The sequence below is a fragment of the Melanerpes formicivorus genome, unplaced genomic scaffold, assembly GCF_026170545.1.
Source record: "Melanerpes formicivorus ecotype bairdi unplaced genomic scaffold, bMelFor1.0.p_v2 SCAF_58, whole genome shotgun sequence".
NCBI lineage: Eukaryota > Metazoa > Chordata > Aves > Piciformes > Picidae > Melanerpes > Melanerpes formicivorus.
In genome coordinates, this window is record NW_027142410.1 from 30,241 (window position 1) to 43,064 (window position 12,824).

Consider the following 12,824-nt stretch of genomic DNA (forward strand, 5'->3'; position numbering starts at 1 on the left):
GAGGGCGACGCCATCTTGGGAAGGGCAAGCGCTGTCACGGGTAGGGCGGCGCCATCTTGGGAAGGGCAGGCGCTGTCACGGGGAGGACGGTGCCGTCTTGGTGCCCTCACTTCCGTCTACATGCCCCCAGCCCTCCTTTCTCACCCTCTAAGGCCCTTGAGGTGCTCGCAGCTCGCCTTGAGATGCCGGGGGAGATGTGGCTGGGGGACCCTGGGACTGCAGGACACCCAATACCGGGGTGAGACCACCCCAATCCTGCGGGACCCCAAACCCTGGAACCCCCCCGAGACCTCTAACACAGCACCACCACTCCCCGCCCCCTCAGCTGCTTCAGGACCCTCCAGAGACCCCCCCGGAGACCCTCCAGAGGCCGCCAGACACCTCTCGATGCCCACAAAGCCCCTCTAGACGCCCCAGAATACCTCTCTGCGCCTCCCTGCAGAGGCCACTCACACCCTTGGCAGCAGGCGACAGCAAGCAGTACCTGGCCGTGCCCACAAGGTGGGAGCAGTGAGCAGAAGAGTCAGCGGCGCTAGGGACACCGAGACTCCAGCAGTGCCACACAGCAACCCACACGCTGTGGGGACCTGACACAGAGACCCCGAAACCACACTGAGGCACAGACCCCCCCACTCCTCCCTGACCCTCCAGACATGACCCAGGAGCCCCTCCAGAGGTCCCCAGACACCTCTAGATGCTCCCAGAACCCTTCACATGCCCCCAAATTCCCCTTTCATACCCCCAAGCCCACTTCAGATGACAGCAGACCCTCCTTAACAGGCCCCCAGCGCTCAGCAGGTCCGGTGCTGCTGTGCCTCGGGAGCAGATCAGCTGGTCTCCCTGCAGAGCTTTTTCCAGTCAATGAAAAAACAGCACACCACACACACACACGAAAGACAATCCACTGTTTTAATTGAGAGACAGTTGCTATTTCTGCTTCAAACCACACCCCACACCCCCCCGTGGCTCTGCTCAGGATGTGCTTTTCTCCTCTAGAAGCCTTTCTACAGAACAGAGGGGGGTCACGTCAAGGCCTTTCTGCACACAAATCACTGCCCTTCTGCAATCTCTCAATAAGCAGCACCGCTGTTCCTCGGCTGGAACACCTCACACTCACTCTTACACTTGCCCGGGGCTTTCCCTCCCCTCCAAGAACGTCCTGGCATTTCAAACATTTGGCATTTCAGGTCTGCAAGCAGCCTTTGTGGGAGGCTGCCCTCACCCCTCCCTCACTGCTCCTCTGCTGTATCCTCGCCCACCCCGCTGTGGCATCACAGAAGGAAAGACAGCCGAGCGGCTACGCTCCTGTTCTTTTTATCACCCCGAGCCGGGGACAGCCTTCTGGGCAAGGTTTGCAGCTTCAGCACACAGCTGAGCTTTGCTCTCACCCATTAAACCCTTTGGTGGTTTCAGCTTCCCGAGGATGTGTCGGCACAAGTCCTTGTCGGGGCACCGCAAACAGGGAGAGACAAAGCTCCGAGATCCAGGAAGAGGACGGCTGAGCAGACACTCCTAAAGAGAGAAACTTCATCAGCTGAACCTCACACTTCTCCCAGCTTTGCAACAGCAAAGAACTTTGTGAACAACACAGTGGTGCTCCTAAGGAGGTCACCAGCTTGCAAGTTACAGGAGAAATAAAAACCTTTTTATTACAGAAGCACTGGCAAAAATTTACGGACAGGAACAGCAGACGAGCAAATTCTGCGATTGAGCTAACGACAGACATCAGGCCTAGGATCTGGCTACCCTGACAAAGGATGCCAACAGGACAGAGTGAGGCCTCAGCAGCACTCCCAAAAAGCCCCACAGAGAGCCACAGGCTCTGGCCCGTGCCCCACCTACGGGCCGGCCCTCCTGGCAGCAGCGCAACACCACCTCTTCAGGAGCCCAGGGACTGACCTCAGCCCCCTAAGGGCCAGGCAAGGTTGGTTCCTGTTAGCTGCCTAAAGCAGCCTCCCCAGCCCTGCTTACAGGGACCTTGGGCTGCTGCTGGGGACAGAAGGGGGATGGAGGGCTCCACAACTCGTCACACAGGCCCCGAGCACAGGGCTGTTAAGCTGACAGGGTGCCAAGGGAACAGGCTGCCATGAAGGCACAGACCCAGGCCCTGAACTACAGGGTGGGTCACCTTGCCGCAGCAACACGACCCAGCGGCTTCGCTGCGTCCGACGAATAAAAGGAGGAAGTTCCACAGGAACAGAAGGGAAAACCTTTTCACTGTGTGTGCCAGAGCCCTGGAGCAGGCTGCCCAGAGAGTTAGTGGAGTCTCTGGAGACATTCAAAACCCGCCCCAGGTGATCCTGCACTGGCACAGGGGTTGGACCGGATGCTATTTTGGGGTCCCTTCCAACCCCTAACACTCAGTGATTCTGTGATTAGCTATGCTGGTGACAGAGTCTCACTGAGTGCTCTTTAAAATGTTTTTCTTTTCTTTCAGCCTAGGAGTTTCATATTTAAATAGACCTTCTGCTCTGTCTTCCCCCTTCCTTCTTCCATCTTGCGTCTAAACACTAGGAGAGCTTGATGAGCTGTATCCTGGGCGTCCCAACGTAACACATCTCAACTGCATACATGGATTTTGTAATCTTTTGCCCCATTGCTCGCACAGGGTGGATTAAGTTCATTACTTAGAGCTTGTCAGGACAGCTGTTGAAGTGTCCTGTGCAATGCAGGAGGAGTTGAATCCCATAGGAAACCACATTACTGTGCTTTGTCAGCCTGGTTATGGTCAGAAACCTCCTTCATTTTTTTTTCTCTTGAACAGATATATCACATGAGTCCCCAGAATTAATTTGCCTCTTCTCATAATTATTTCTTTAAAACTGTCTTAGAAGTGTCTCTGTCCTTCCCTCTCTCTAGATACTGGCCTCCTGAGCCCACGGCAGACTTGCACAGAGCTACTGCGAGCACCACTCTGCACGGCCTCTGGGGGGCTTTCAAGCACAGGCACCCCAGGAGAATCCAAACCTAACCTTGCAGCTGGCCTTAGAGCTCCTCTTTGGAAAAGTGTCGCTGCCAGGGCCCACAAACCAACGTCCTCTGTCGGCAAACCGGATGTAAGGGCTGAAAAGTGTCAACGGAAACCGTAATCGGATGGCCCAGGAAGATCCTGCCGGTCTGAACACACCAGACCTGGAATGCACAAAGAAACTCTGTTAACAACTGCCTGTGTGTCTGCTCATAGCTTGAGGAGTAACAGAGCAGAACCAATTCCCAAAAGGTTTTCACTGCGTTCCCAGGGCAAGTAGAGGCTTGCTCTGGCTGTAGTTAATACCTAGAAATTCCTATCAAAATCTTTGCAGCACAACAAGAAAAAAACCAAACCAACCAAACCACAAACTGCTTTATATTATTAAGTAGGAACTCGAAAGCTTACAGGAACTGTGGGGATTTTTTTATGACAAATTATTCCTTTTCTTTTTTTCAGTGAGCAATTGGGTTTCCAACAGCTCCACATTCTGACACCAAAGCACCCCGCTCCGTGTCAGGGCTTGTGGCTGAGGCCGAATACAAATCTGCAACTGGTCCTCAGGCAAAGCAGTTAAGCTCCCTGAAAAAAAAGGAAAGAAAGCAAGAGTGAGTCAACCATAAAAACAAGACCTAACCAAACCCCCAAAGCCATTTTGTCAGGAAGTCGCCTCCACTATCACCCGCCACATGCTGAAATTCCCTTCCCCTGGGGCTCCTGCTTGGCCCACAGCTGGGGAACATAAAGCAAGGCACAGCCCTGTGGGTACCTGCTGCCCTGGAGCCACCAAAACCGGAGCACCCAGTCACTACCAATCCCACAGCAGACCCAAGATACAACAGGGACTCCATAGAGACTCCAAAACCTCACTGAGAACCCCCCAACTCCTTCAGGACCCCCACAGATTCTCCAACTTAGATGCCCACAAAACCCCTTTGGTTGCACCCAAACCCCCCATCTGAAACACCCAGCTCCACTTTAGGTACCCCCAGATGCTTCCAATGTCCCCAGACCCGCTGGTGGACCAGCCCAGAACCCCCTGACACTATCCCAGACCCTTTCAGGGGGCTCCACACCCCTTCTAGATGCCCACAAAACCCCTTCACACGCCAAAAGAAACCTTTACCTGCCTCCAAACCCCACGTGGGGGCCACTTAGCAGCGGGTGGCAGCAACCAAGTCTGTTGCTCTCACCAATTAAACCCTTTGGTGCTCTCAGCTCTCTGACCCTGTGTCAGTGCAAGTCCTTGTCGGCCGGCACCTTCGTCCTGATCCAGGCGGAGAGAGAACTGCCAGGAACACAGCTTCGCCGCTCCGCTTGCGGCACGCCTGCTGCCGAGGGCAGCCTCGTCCGCAGCCTGCCCGAGAGGAACACGGCCCCCGGGGCCGGGGGACACACAAAAGCCTTCCACAAAGGAAACAAGGGAAGTCTCTTGGCCACTCTTCACGTGCCGAGTGCGATTGTCATGCGGAACACACCGCGGCATCTGGAACGAGTTTAAGTCCAGGTCTGTGGCAGCACAGAGGTTCCTGGAATATCCCGGTACATCGATCCACAGGAGGTTGTCTTTCGGTCCCCAGTCTGATGCTTGGCAGCACAGCCATCACACCATTTCTCTCGAGTGCTTTGAACTGACAATTCATGCAGGAGAATAAAACCAAACAGGAGTAAGCAGCTTGGAAAAGAACTTTGATCATCACCAGGCCCAGCAAGAGGACACAGTCTCAGGCTGCACCAGGGGAGGTTTAGGCTAGAGGTTAGGAAGAGGTTCTGCACGGAGAGAGTGATGGCCCATTGGAATGGGCTGCCCAGGGTGGTGGTGGAGTCACCATCTTTGGAGGTGTTCAGGAGGAGACTGGATAGGGTGCCTGGTTGCTTGGTTTAGTTGATTAGGTGGTGTTGGATGATAGGTTGGACACGATGATCTTGAAGGTCTCTTCCAACTCGGTCTGGTCTATTCTATTCTATTCCGTTCCATTCCATTCCAACACCATCTAATCAACTAAACCATGGCACTGAGTGCCTCATCCAGTCTCTTTCTAAACACTTCCAGTGATGGTGACTCCCTGGGCACCACCGCCCTGAGCAGCACATTCCAAAGGCCAATCTCTCTTTCAACCTGCTCTATTCTATTCTATGAAGACCTTCTTCCTAACATCCAGCCTAAACCTCCCCTGGCACAGCTTGAGACTGTGTCCTCTTGTTCTGGTGCTGCTTGCCTGGGAGAAGAGACCAACCCCCACCTGGCTACAACCAGAACTGAGGGGACTGCAATCCTTGCAGCTTCAGCTTTCCTTCTCTGCTACTTCTTTTTTCAGATGGATTGTTTTTCAAAGGGACTGCTGGACAGCAGAACAGGATGGATGGCTGGGCCCCAAGAGCGGTGGGGAACAGAGTTAAACCCAGCCGGCGGCCGGCCGGGCACAAGTGGTGTTCCCCAGGACACCCCTTGTGAGAGAGTGAGTCCAGAGAAGGGCCACAAAGCTGGTGAGGGGTCTGGATAACAAGCCTTACGAGGAGTGGCTGAAGGAACTGGGACTGTTTAATCTGCAGAAGAGGAAGCTGAGGGAATTAAGGTATGGTCTGGCTTCAGCTCTCAACTACTTCCACGTTGAGCAAGGACAGCTTGTACTCACAGAAGGCACTGGCTGCTTGGGTTCAAGGTTCCTGCAGAGCTCAGGCTATCTCTCTTCATTAGTGAGGTCGTCCTGTCACCTAGGCAGAGAGAAGAAAATGCAGCTATGAAATGAGACCACTGGAATCGTGAGACTCGTTCTGTGTGCGACTCCAGGAGAATCCAAACCTAACCTTGGAGCTGCCCTGAAGAGCTCCTCTTTGGAAAAGTCTCGCTGCCGGGCCCCACAAACCCCACACCCTCTGTCAGCAAACCGGATGTACGAGCTGAAGAGTGTCGACAGAAACTGTACGTGGACAGCTCAGGAAGATCCTGCCAGTCCCAGCACACCAGTCCTGGAATGATCAAAGAAAGTCCGTTAACAACTGTCTGTGTGTCTGCTCATAGCTTGAGGAGAACCCCCCAACTCCTTCAGGACCCCCCCAGACTCCCCAACTTAGATGCCCACAAAACCCCTTTGGATGCACCCAAACCCCCCATCTGATACGCCCAGATCCGTTTTAGGTACCCCCAGACGCTTCTAATGTCCCCAGACCCGCTGGTAGACCAGCCCAGAACCCCCTGACACTATCCCAGACCCTTTCAGGGGGCTCCACACCCCTTCTAGATGCCCACAAAACCCCTTCACATGCCAAAAGAAACCTTTACCTGCCTCCAAACCCCATTTGGGGGCCACTCAGACCCCTTAGCAGCGGGTGGCAGCAACCAAGTCTGTTGCTCTCACCAATTAAACCTGGATGTTAGGAAGAAGGTCTTCATAGAATAGAATAGAGCAGGTTGAAAGAGAGATTGGCCTTTGGAATGTGCTGCCCAGGGAGGTGGTGGAGTCACCATCACTGGAAGTGTTTAGAAAGAGACTGGATGAGGCACTCAGTGCCGTGGTTTAGTTGATTAGATGGTGTTGGAATGGAATGGACCGGACCAGGTTGGAAGAGACCTTCAAGATCATCGTGTCCAACCTATCATCCAACACCACCTAATCAACTAAACCATGCAACCAAGCACCCTATCCAGTCTCCTCATGAACACCTCCAAAGATGGTGACTCCACCACCTCCCTGGGCAGCCCATTCCAATGGGCAATCACTCTCTCTGTGCAGAACCTCTTCCTAACCTCTAGCCTAAACCTCCCCTGCCACAGCTTGAGACTGTGTCCTCTTGTTCTGGTGCTGCTTGCCTGGAAGAAGAGACCAACCCCCACCTGGCTACAACCTCCCTTCAGGGAGTTGCAGAGAGCAAGAAGGTCTCCCCTGAGCCTCCTCTTCTCCAGGCTAAGCAACCCCAGCTCCCTCAGCCTCTCCTCACAGGCCTGTGCTCCAAACCCCTCCCCAGCTTTGTTGCCCTTCTCCGGACTCCTTCCAGCAACTCAACGTCTTGCTTAAACGGAGGGGCCCAGAACTGGACACGGGACTCAAGGTGTGCCCTAACCAGTGCCAAGTGCAGGGGCAGAATGACCTCCCTGCTCCTGCTGGCCACACTGTTCCTGATATTGGCCAGGTTGCCAGTGGCCTTCTTGGCCACCCGTGCACGCTGCTGGTCACGACCAGAAGACAGGGATCAGAAGAGTCTTCGGCCAAGCTGTAAACCTCTTCCTAACATTCAGCCTAAACCTCCCCTGGCACAGCTTGAGACTGTGTCCTCTTGTTCTGGTGCTGCTTGCCTGGGAGAAGAGACCAACCCCCACCTGGCTACAACCTCCCTTCAGGGAGTTGCAGAGAGCAAGAAGGTCTCCCCTGAGCCTCCTCTTCTCCAGGCTAAGCAACCCCAGCTCCCTCAGCCTCTCCTCACAGGCCTGTGCTCCAAACCCCTCCCCAGCTTTGTTGCCCTTCTCCGGACTCCTTCCAGCAACTCAACGTCTTGCTTAAACGGAGGGGCCCAGAACTGGACACGGGACTCAAGGTGTGCCCTAACCAGTGCCAAGTGCAGGGGCAGAATGACCTCCCTGCTCCTGCTGGCCACACTGTTCCTGATATTGGCCAGGTTGCCAGTGGCCTTCTTGGCCACCCGTGCACGCTGCTGGTCACGACCAGAAGACAGGGATCAGAAGAGTCTTCGGCCAAGCTGTAAACCTCTTCCTAACATTCAGCCTAAACCTCCCCTGGCACAGCTTGAGACTGTGTCCTCTTGTTCTGGTGCTGCTTGCCTGGGAGAAGAGACCAACCCCCACCTGGCTACAACCAGAACTGAGGGGACTGCAATCCTTGCAGCTTCAACTTTCCTTCTCTGCTACTTCTTTTTTCAGATGGATTGTTTTTCAAAGGGACTGCTGGACAGCAGAACAGGATGGATGGCTGGGCCCCAAGAGCGGTGGGGAACAGAGTTAAACCCAGCCGGTGGCCGGCCGGGCACAAGTGGTGTTCCCCAGGACACCCCTTGTGAGAGAGTGAGTCCAGAGAAGGGCCACAAAGCTGGTGAGGGGTCTGGATAACAAGCCTTAGGAGGAGTGGCTGAAGGAACTGGGACTGTTTAATCTGCAGAAGAGGAAGCTGAGGGAATTAAGGCGTGGTCTGGCTTCAGCTCTCAACTACTTCCACGTTGAGCAAGGACAGCTTGTACTCACAGAAGGCACTGGCTGCTTGGGTTCAAGGTTCCTGCAGAGCTCAGGCTATCTCTCTTCATTAGTGAGGTCGTCCTGTCACCTAGGCAGAGAGAAGAAAATGCAGCTATGAAATTAGACCACTGGAATCGTGAGACTCGTTCTGTGTGCGACTCCAGGAGAATCCAAACCTAACCTTGGAGCTGCCCTGAAGAGCTCCTCATAGCTTGAGGAGTACCAGAGCAGGAACAATTCCCAAAAGGTTTTCACTGCATTCCTAGGGCACTTGAAGGATTGCCCTGGCTGTAGTTAATATCTAGAAATTCCTATCAAAATCTTTGCAGCACAGCAAGGAAATTGAGGGATGGGAAGGCAATATGTACTTACACGTTAGGCAAGAATTGGCTTTTCAAACTAATCTCTCTAACTGTTGGATATGCACTGAACTTCCTCGAGGCCAAATGAGGACCCCTTTATTTGGGGAAGCCTCAATGAATTGGACTTGGGGGGCATCAGACTGGGTGACTACATCTGAGAGTAACTTCCACAAGTGTCAGCATGGGAAAGATAGCTCAGAAACCCTGGGTCCAAAGTTTGCCTTAAGAAAATATAGTATAGGAATATACTGTTGGCTGTGAGAAAGGGGGGAACTGATGAACAGAAAAGTCTCATTAACAGAACCACAGAGTTGATAAGAATTTTCCGCTTGTTAGCTGAAATGCTGGGACGCAGGGAGGGGGAGAGGGGTTGGCAGACAGCCTTTGGATAGAGAAGGAATAACAGGATTTGTCAGTGATTCACTGCTGTTAGTCTTGGACAAGATGCTCTTTTGGATAAGACAAAGGACACCTGCATGATATGTGTACTTCTGCTCTTTTAGAGAGATAAGCTTTGTATAGATAGGCAGCATCTGGACCTCTGTCATTATAGACAGATAACTTTTTGTATAAAAGTTTGCCCAAACCTCTCTGAAGACACACAGCTCTTTTGAAATGATCCTACCTGTGTCAGGCGCCAGAATAGAAGCACGATACAAGAGACTTACTGAGTCTCTTGTGTGTCTTTCTCTAAGTCATTATCAACGCTGTTTGCAGCACAAACCCAAACCCAAACCCACCCCGAGACACCCCCAGCTCCCACGGGAGCCTGCAGAGACCTCCCAAAGGGTCCGTCGGAGGTGCCCAGCTGCCTCCCCACGACCCTTGACCCTTTCCGATGGCCCCACGAGAACTTTACGTATCCCCAGACCCTTTTAGGTGTCCCCAAGACCTCCTCCGTCACCCCCAAAAGCCCTGCCGATGGCCCCAGACCACCTTCAGACGCCGGAAGGAGCACGCCTGGGAGTCCCGGGCCGGCAGCGACACCGGGACCGGACCCGCTGCGGCGCAGGCGCCGTGTCCATAGCGACCACCGGGACGCTGCCCCCCTGGCGCGAGCAGAGCCGGGCTAGGGCGCAGGCGCCGGATCCATAGCGACGCTCGAGTCAAGCTCTCCGCCCTCCGCTCTTCCCCTAAGAATTTTCGAGCATTCAGCGCAGTTAGGCTGCAGAAATTAGCTCACCCAGGGCGGCACACGCCGCGGCACGGCTGCACTGCCGGCCATTACACACCGGGTTGAGCACTGACCTCCCACGGGGCGGTATACGCCGCGGCACGGCTGCACTGCCGGCCATTACACACAGGGTTGAGCACTGAGCTCCCCCGGGGCGGTATACGCCGCGGCACGGCTGCACTGCCGGCCATTACACACCGGGTGGCAGCATTGAGCTCCCCCGGGGCGGCACACGCCGCGGCACGGCTGCACTGCCGGCCATTACACACAGGGTGGCAGCATTGAGCTCCCACGGGGCCTCTGGGTACGGTTGAGGCAGCAGACGCCACCCCCGCAGAGCCCCGCCGGCCAAGCCCGGACACGCCCCCCTTCCCCCCCCAAAAGCCCCGCGCTGCCCCGCCGGTGGCCACCCCCCCAAGCCCCGCGCAGCTCCAGCGGCTGCTATAGAGAAACCCCCCAAAGCAGCAGAGACTGGCACTGACCTGGGACACAGCAGAAGAGCTCCAACCTCTACCAGCCACAACCCTGAACTGAGTCACTTTAAGCATCTGGCGCCATGTTGTTGAGGGCGGTGCCACGCTGGGGGGGGCGGTGCCACGCTGGGGGGGCGGTGCCACGCTGGGGGGGCGGTGCCACGCTGGGGGGGGCGGTGCCACGCTGGGGGGGGGCGGTGCCACGCTGGGGGGGCGGTGCCACGCTGGGGGGGCGGTGCCACGCTGGGGGGGCGGTGCCACGCTGGGGGGGGCGGTGCCACGCGGGGGGGGGCGGTGCCACGCGGGGGGGGCGGTGCCACGCTGGGGGGGGCGGTGCCTGCGTTGTGACCTCACGCTCAGCGTTCCATGGGTTTTATTCCCCTCCAAGACAACACGTTGAGTTCTGAGCAGCTGAGGAGCCCTGGGGAACACCTGTACAGAAACGTTCCTCCAAGAGCTGTCAGAAAAACGTTCGTTCCGCCAGCACTGCCGGCCGTTACACACCGGATGGCAACATTGAGCTCCCCCGGGGCGGCACACGCCGCGGCACGGCTGCACTGCCGGCCGTTACACACAGGGTGGCAGCATTGAGCTCCCACGGGGCGGCACACGCCGCGGCACGGCTGCACTGCCGGCCGTTACACACCGGGTGGCAGCACTGAGCACCTCCCTGGGCGTGGGCAGCAGCCGGGCCCCCACCTGGCTTTTATTTTCCAACGCTAAAAGCCTTTTAGAAGCAGAGAGGGCACACAGGGGTCGTTTCCAAAGCTTTCTTACGCACCAGTCACTCCAAGCCCTCCCTCTCCAGCTGCAAACCAGAGGTTTGCCTCCGCCTCGCCTCACCCCAGTACTTACACTTTTAAAGATAGTGTGGTCCCCTCGGAGAATTTTCAGCACTTTAGGGGGGGGCCCCCAGCCCTCGCTCACCTGCTCCTCTGCTGCAGCAGCCCCCTGCCCCACGTGGCAGAACCAGCCCACCCACAATCCCCCCACTCCCTTTGAGTCGCCCCCAAAAAGGCACAAAATAAAGCAAACTGCCCAGCCAGCACCTCCTGCCTTTCACAGCAAGGACTGAACATTGCAGCTTTGGCCAAGACCATCAGCCCAAAGGAAGGCCTGGGCCCTGAGGAACTAAATGCAAGTGAACTATCTGACACCACCACAGTCCTGTGAATGTTGCAAAGCAGTAGTGCATGCGGTATAATAATTCGAAAGTTAAGGGCTGCTCAAGCTTTACACAAAGTATCCTATTCAGTTTTGGGTTCCACTTAACACAAAGTAAAAGTATAAAAGGTCAGAGGGAAAGCCAACTCTACCTCTGAACTACAGCAAGAAATACTGGAATCAAGGGGCCCTTTCTTCTGCTACTAATAGATGAAGAGAACATGAAAACTGATGGGCTAAACCAACAGGGCAAGATTAGAATAACTAGTAGAGAGAACGGAAGATACAAAGCTTCAACTGCATCTGTTTAGCAACGACTCCTACCAGATAACTTCCATGCCATAACTTTGCTGATTTCAAACAAGCCAGCTGGTGAAGCGTCTCGCTCACAGGCGGCCGACGAGGAGACGTGCAGAAGGCAGAGGCGAGGGAACAAGTCCTGAGCTTTGCTGCAGGCTGTCCTGCGGCTTCCCCTACCGACTCTTTCCCGTACACCACCGCAGAAGGAGTTGGGTGAATTTTGTCTCAAACCGGCTCCTAAGACAACCTCCGCTTTTTCCCTGGGTGCCTACGTGGGTGTTGCTTCATCTTTCCCTCACGCTCGGTACGGCATTCGGGTGCAGAGCAAGGCTCTGGACAGCCAAACCGAACTCCTGTGCTGAAGAAAAGGAAGCGGAAGCACAGGCTGAGCCCCTGAGCTCTAAACATTCACTGAGCCCCAGGAAATGCCTGCATGTGCTGGCTGCTGCCACCTCCTCGTTGCCCCGGGCCTGCTCATTGGAGGCTGCCTGGCAAAAGCACCTGCCCCCACTTTCCTCGGCGTTCTTTGAATACCCAGGTTGGAAACCTAAGAGGTAGCGTACTAATTGGAAAGCATGTTCCAGCGGGCGTGGCTGGAGGCTGGGCGCCGCCGCCGCTTTCTCTGCTCCCCGCCCCTCCTTTGCGCGGCCCCTAATCACGTGACGATCGCTGGGCGAGTCTGGGTGCTGCTGGGTTCGCCCTGGGATCGCTGGGCGAGTCTGGGTGCTGCCGGGTTCACCCTGGGATCGCTGGGCGAGTCTGAGGGCATTGGGGTCAGCCTGCAAGAGCTGGGAGAGACAGGAGAACAGCTCGTGAACTGGGAGTAGACTGCTCCCGACCGCGGCAAATCGACACCCACCCCCCCCCCCCCGCCGCTGGTGTTTCTCGGCCCCCCCCTCGCTGCCGCCCACCCTCAAACCCATAGCAGAGTCCTGCAGCAGGCACAGAGCAACTCCAGAGAGCAGCAGAGTCCACACCGAGCTGATGCGGAGCGGAGAAAGCAGAGGGGACGAGGATTACGCTGGCTAGGTCGGAGCCGACGGGGCGAGGGCGGCGCCATCTTGGGAAGGGCAGGCGCTGTCACGGGGAGGGCGACGCCATCTTGGAAAGGGCAGGCGCTGTCACGGGGAGATCGACGCCATCTTGGGAAGGGCAGGCGCTGTCACGGGTAGGGCGGCGCCATCTTGGGAAGGGCAGG

At 55.9% G+C, this 12,824-nt stretch overlaps 1 long non-coding RNA gene across 1 annotated transcript; it reads right to left on the bottom strand.

The window, feature by feature from the left end:
* Positions 1-1,381: 1,381 nt before the first annotated feature.
* On the bottom strand, positions 1,382-10,256 carry LOC137452712 (uncharacterized). Its single transcript, XR_010990154.1, has 8 exons — positions 10,172-10,256; positions 8,163-8,241; positions 5,777-5,938; positions 5,605-5,683; positions 4,095-4,599; positions 3,377-3,550; positions 2,973-3,132; positions 1,382-1,512 (listed from the first exon to the last, which is right to left on the bottom strand). It is a non-coding gene; the product is annotated as an uncharacterized lncRNA (long non-coding RNA).
* Positions 10,257-12,824: the final 2,568 nt, after the last annotated feature.